This window comes from Nannospalax galili, unplaced genomic scaffold, assembly GCF_000622305.1.
Source record: "Nannospalax galili isolate Female #2095 unplaced genomic scaffold, S.galili_v1.0 scaffold819, whole genome shotgun sequence".
NCBI classification, from domain to species: domain Eukaryota; kingdom Metazoa; phylum Chordata; class Mammalia; order Rodentia; family Spalacidae; genus Nannospalax; species Nannospalax galili.
This window is the reverse complement of record NW_008343717.1, coordinates 2,130,875-2,137,270: the sequence shown is the minus strand read 5'-3', so window position 1 is coordinate 2,137,270 and position 6,396 is coordinate 2,130,875.

Here is a 6,396-nt window from a genome sequence, read left to right as displayed (position 1 = left end):
TTTGACGTGAATTTCTTTTGTAGTTTCTGATTCTTGTGTGAGACTCAGGCCTTCAAGTTTTGTCAAATGCCCCCAAGCCCACCAGTCTTGGGTCTTCAACGAGAAAGAAACTCAGACAAAAGTCTGAAGTTATGCGAGGAATTTATTAAAGGGAAGGCAGGTACAGGTCGGAGAGAGATCTCCAGAGGGAACTCTACTGTGGGGTCCCCACAGTCTTTTGTAGTTTCTGATTCTTGTGTGAGACTCAGGCCTTCAAGTTTTGTCAAATGCCCCCAAGCCCACCAGTCTTGGGTCTTCAACGAGAAAGAAACTCAGACAAAAGTCTGAAGTTATGCGAGGAATTTATTAAAGGGAAGGCAGGTACAGGTCGGAGAGAGATCTCCAGAGGGAACTCTACTGTGGGGTCCCCACAGGTCCTTTTTGTCTGACTTGGAGTTGGGATTACCTAGGTGATTTTTACTAATAAAAACAAAAAAGTTACTATGGATACAGCACCTAGCTGCATCTTCCAGAAGATCTAATTTATCATACAGGTACTGCCTGTCAGCTCTGACCGCTGAAGCAGAGAGCTCAGAAGCTCTTAAAGTGGAACTCTTCTAATTTCCAATGCTTATGTGAAGCATGGCTCCCGACAAAGTTTAGGTCTGCTTCTTTTTGTGAACTTTATGTGTCTTTGTGGTTTACTTTTTGGGCATAAAAAGCTAGTTTGTCTAAGCTTCCTGTTTTCTCTTTTGATTTTATGGTGGAGTGGCCAGATTGATTTTATCTTCAGGAGTTCCCACAGAGGCCCAATTCAGGTGAGGATCAGATGATTTCAGGCTTTTTCCTAAGGTCTGCATCTCTCCAGGAACGATTTTGGCCTCAGGAATTTGGGTTTGGACTGGCCTGGGAGCCTGGCCCAGGAAAGATGCTGGTCTAGGGCAGTTGGTGGCCTTGCCACCCAGAGATGCAAAGGCAGATGGGGTGGAAAGAGGCCCCAAGGACTCCTGGGCACTGCACTGAGAAGCTGGGTTGGTCTGGATTCAAAGGATCAGGAAGAGGAAAGGTCAGCCCCAGAGTCCCAGAAAGAGGCCAGTGGGTGGTGCAGGCCCAGGGAAGCAGAGGGAGGTGAGGGTGGGGCAAGGCCTAGAAGTTGTGCTCCTGGGGCCCAGAGAAGGCACTATGTTGGTCTGGATGAAAAGGATCAGGAAGCATTATAGGTTCCCAAACTCAGAGGAGAGAACAAATGTGGAGATGGGAGGGTGAATGAGGCTGGGGGTGTCAGGGCGAGGAGGGCACAATGGACTTACCCTGGAGACAGGCCTGTGGGTAGGAGAGAGGCCTGCAGCAGGTCCTTCAGGCCCAGGGAAACAGAGGGAGGTAAGGCTGGGGCCAGGCCCAGAAGTAGAGCTCCTGGGGCCCAGAGAAGGCACTACGTTGGTCTGGATGAAAAGGATCAGGAAGCAGTATTAGTTCCCCAGGTGTCTGGGGCTCCAAGACAAGGAATGGGACACGGCCCAAACTCGGAGGAGAGAACGAAGGTGGAGATAGGAGGGTAAATGAGGCTGAGGGAGTCAAGGCTTGGAGGGCCTGATGGACTTACCCCAGAGAGAGGCCTGTGGGTAGGAGAGAGGCCTTGGGAATAATATTCTTGGCACTTCCAAGGCTCTGAGTCCCAGGTAGGAACCCATGTGAACCTGCACTATGGCATTGTTTTCCTTTACATGCACTTTGCTTCCTAGGTGATCTGTTTTAACTGGGATACAAATTTGACAGTGTTTTGTACCAGCAAGTTCTCTCTGGCTGTGGCTTTCTTCAAGTCAAGGTAAGAACGAGTGTTGCTAAGACTTTAATCTCTGCTGCCATCTTTCTAGTTAAAGAACTGGGTATGGAGGGAGTTACAATTTATTTGTAATTTATGTTCATTATTTTTTCAGAAGGTACGAGTCCTCTTGGAAATAAACCAGCATTCCTAAGAGTATATAGGAGCGGATAACAGGGTAGGGGGTTTAAAAATATTTTATTTATTATTTTATTTTATGTGTATGAATGTATTGCCTGGATGTATGTAAGTACACCTGTGTCATGCGTTGCCCATGGAGGTCAGGAGAAGGCACCAAATCCTCTGGAACTGGAATTATGGACAGTTGTTAACCATTATGTGGGTGCTGGGAATTGAACCTGGGTCCTCTGCAAGAGCAGTCAGTTCTCTTAACCATTGAGTCATCTCTCCAACCTGGGGTGGGGATTTTTGCAAAAAAAGGTTTGTTTTATATTTTAAGATCTACTTTCTCTTTTACCTTCTATTTTAAAGGGCTGCTCAAATAACTTCAACATGAAACTAAAAAAGATAATTTGGGGTAACATATGAACTTTAGTTGTTGCTCTCTAGTGAGAACACACATTAATACACATCTTCGCAGTTGCTTTTGGGTGGGTTGATTGAAACTTCACACATTCAAACATTATCTCTAAATCCTCACTTATGATAAACTCCATCTCATCTCCACTGAGTTATGGTGGTGATTGTGGCTTCATAGAGATTTCCAGACTATAAGTTCAATCTTTTGACCTTGCTTTTTTTCCCTCCAGTTTAGCACACAGAAATTCTCTTTTTGAAAATACTGCACAGGTGTTTCATGATGCTAAAAGCATGTTAATCTCCCAAAAGTGAAGATCAACCTGCTGAAGTTCTGTCCTCTGTTCAACCCTGATGGTTGGAAAGTGAACTCCCAAAAGTTATGCTAACACCCAACTTGAATTTGATGGGTCTGAATCAAAGACCAAAATAACAAAGTCCAAAATAACAAAAATAAACCATTTTATTATAATTACTTAAAATTACTTGGATTTATTATAAAAGTCATTAAAATACCACATCATTAAAATTAGAAAATATTATTAATGAGGAAGGCTTCAATTTTAAACTCCAAAACTAGTTTGTAATTTCTCTTGGACTGGAGAGATTGCTCAGTGTCAAAGAGATGGCTCTGACTGCTCTAGCAAAAGACCTAGGTTTGATTACCAGCACCCACATGGTAGCTAACAACTGTCTATAACTCCAGTTCCAGGGGGATCTGATGCCCTCTTCTGACCTCTGCAGGCATTAAACAACACAGGTGCACTTGCACACATGCAGTCAATACACTCATAAACTATTTTAAATAGTCTCTCTGTCTCTGTCTCTCTTTGTCTCTGTCTCTGTCTCTGTCTCTCTCTCTCTCTCTCTCTCTCTCTCTCTCTCTCTCTCTCTGTGTGTGTGTGTGTGTGTGTGTGTAATGCTGAGCCTTTTAGAATCTCTTAGGTAGTAACTACACCAGTGTGAAAATAGAATGTCTCTTTACTATTGTTTGTTTTAGTAAATTAAATTCTTTATTATCCCTCCAACTATACTTCCACTGAGAATAGAATTATACCTTGAAACACTTTTTTACCCTTAATTTATTGCAATGGCTTTTGCATTTGGACATCTAGCAGCTATTTTCTTCTGTTGGCAGAATCTTTGTAGAGATGTTTGCCGAATTTTCTATTCTTCCAGGAAGGAGACATAAATACTACAGGATTAATGAAACAGAACCATTATGTATCACGGTTCCCATGGCTCCCTACCGTATTCTGGTAAAATCTCTGCTCTGTAAAGACATACAAGATTTGGCCTTTGGCAACCATATCACTTTGACCCATCCTCCTCCAATCACATTGATGACCTTACTATCTCTTTAACCAAGCTTGTCTTCACTTAAAAAATGTGTGTGTGTGTGTGTGTGCATGTGTGTGCTTGCGTGTGCTTGCGTGTGTGTGTGTGTGTGTGTGTGTGTGTATGTGTTGGTGCGTATCATATGGAGGAGAGAGGCTGAGGTTGGCTATCTTCCTCAATCACTTTCCACATTTCAATTTTTTAGACAGGGTCTCTCATTGAACCTGGAGATCACAAATTCTGCTAGGCTGACTGGACAGTGAGTTGTAGTGATTCTCCTGTCTCTACCTGTCCAACTCTGGGATTACAGGTGCATGCCTCTGTACCAACTTTTACATGGGTTCTGGGGATGCAACTCACGTCTTCATGCTTGGGCAGCAGGCACGTTACAGCCAGAGTCATCACCCCAGCCTGTCTCCACTCTTGTCCTTGTGGAGCCCCCTCTCCTGGTTTGTTCTCTGTTCTAGCTTCATTTCTGTTACTGTGATAAAAATACCATGAGGTTATGGTCCATCCCTGGAGGAAGTCAAGGCAATAACTCAAGCAGTTAGTCATGTCACATCTATAGTCAAGAGCAGAGAGAAATGGATGCACCCATGATACCTGCTGGTTTGTTCTCAGCTAGCTCTCTTCATTCTTATGCAGTTCAGGGCCCCCTGTATGGAGAATAGTGCCGTCTATAGTGGACTAAGTCTTCCTCATCAACTAACAATCATGGCAATCCCCTGTAGACATACCCACAGCCAACCTGATCTAGGCAGTTTCTCAGTTGAGGCTTTCTTCTCAGGTGATTCTACGTTATGGAAAATTAGTTACGTTATTTAAAACTGTCACATTCTCCTATATTTCCACTTGACTCACCCTTACTTAATTCAGAATGCTGTTCAAATTCACTTGTTTGGGGGGAATTCCCTTACCATCCTATAATCCCTACCTCCACCATCCCATATTTTTAGTTCTCTGCCCTACTGTTTTTCTTTAATCACCAATCCTGCCCCAAATTATACATTCATTGATTTAGTGGTTTACTTTCCATCTACTCTATTGAATGTAAGCTCTGTGAGAGAAGTCAATGCAGTGCTGTTCACTTTTGTGTTCTCATCTCAGAGAATCATACTTACATTGTACTAAGTGGCTGATATAAATCCTGAGGTGGGGAGGCTAATGAATGATTGCACTTAGGTCTAACGGCTTATTTCCAAGCAGCTAATCTCCAATGAAAGCCATTAAAATATTATTTGGAAGAAATATTACTTGAGAGACTAGTGGCACCCAGAGGGTAAACTTAGGTAGCTATACAATCAAAGCTTACAAGTCAAAGCCAGAGTGGGTGCTGCCTTCTTTGCTAGATCCCAGGCATGAGCTTGTTCTGAGGGAGAGGGGTCTTCTTACTTCTAGCATTCTTGAAAGAAAAGATTCAGTTGAGAGACTCAGTTTAAATAGAAGTTTATTAAGCAAAGCACAACAAAGTACTTTAGAGGGAGGTCCAAGGGCTGAGGGGAGTTGGCTCAATGGGTAAGAGCACTTGCTGTGCAAGCATGAAGATTTGAGTTCAAACCCCCAGAGCCCATGTAAAAATCTGGGTGTGGTTGCACATGCCTGTAATCCCAAAACTATGAGGATCAGAGTGGAGACCAGAGGATCACTGGGCTTGCTGGCCACCAGCCTAGCTCTAGGATTGGTGAGAGACTCTGCCTCAAGGGAATGATGTGCAGAGTGATAGAGCATGATACCCAGCATCCTCCTCTGGCCTCAGTGCATGGGTCTCTTGCTTCCACACATGAGAACACACACATGAATAGACTATACACACAACACACATGTACACAAATAAATAATTTAAAGACAGTTATTAGAGTGGACTGTCCCTAAGGGTGAGGGTAGCAGCCCTGATGAGTCTGCATTATGGATCTTGAAGTTTTCATGAATATTTATGAGATGGGTGGCATATTTATGCAGTAAGGTGATTCTTTTCCCTTCAAAATCATAATGGTCCAGAACTCTCTTTTAGGGTTTTTTTTTTTTTTTTTTTTGTCCTATGAGCCTCCTAAAAAGCTCACAGAGGATTATGAGGGGTTCAAACCACAATGTAAATGATCTTATAATGAAAAAAGCCAAGACCTTTTGAAGATGCTGGTCCTTCACTAGTGCATACGTGTGAGAAAATGCACTGGAGCCTTAGTTTTTGATATTGTGGGAACAGTCTACTTGTGTTCTCAAGGACATTTAACCACCAAGGGGCAGCTGCAGTTTTCTTGATTACCTCATGTCTAACCTTCCTCTGAGATTGCCTTAGGTGCCTCAGAGCTGTGCATTGACTAAGAAAATCTGCTGCCCCCAGGTTAAAACATTTTGTGATTTTTAAAATTGGGGCTTTATCCTGAAATCTAGGGCTGAGTTTATATATATATATATATATATATATATATATATATATATAGAGAGAGAGAGAGAGAGAGAGAGAGAGAGAGAGAGGGAGGCCGCTACTGAGGTCTACTCAGTCGATCCCGTCCCTATTTCACCCGTATACCTTCCTCAGGATGTGAGGTCCACTGGCCACTTGGACCACACAGGAAGCGTACGAGGAACTGCGAAAGCCAGGGTGTCCGTGAGTCGGTGACGGAGGAATAGCGCCCCCCGGGGAGACTGGATCACAGGATTTAGTGTTACAGCTCAAGACAAGTGACTCAGCTCAGATCTCAGTGATTCAGCTCCAGCTC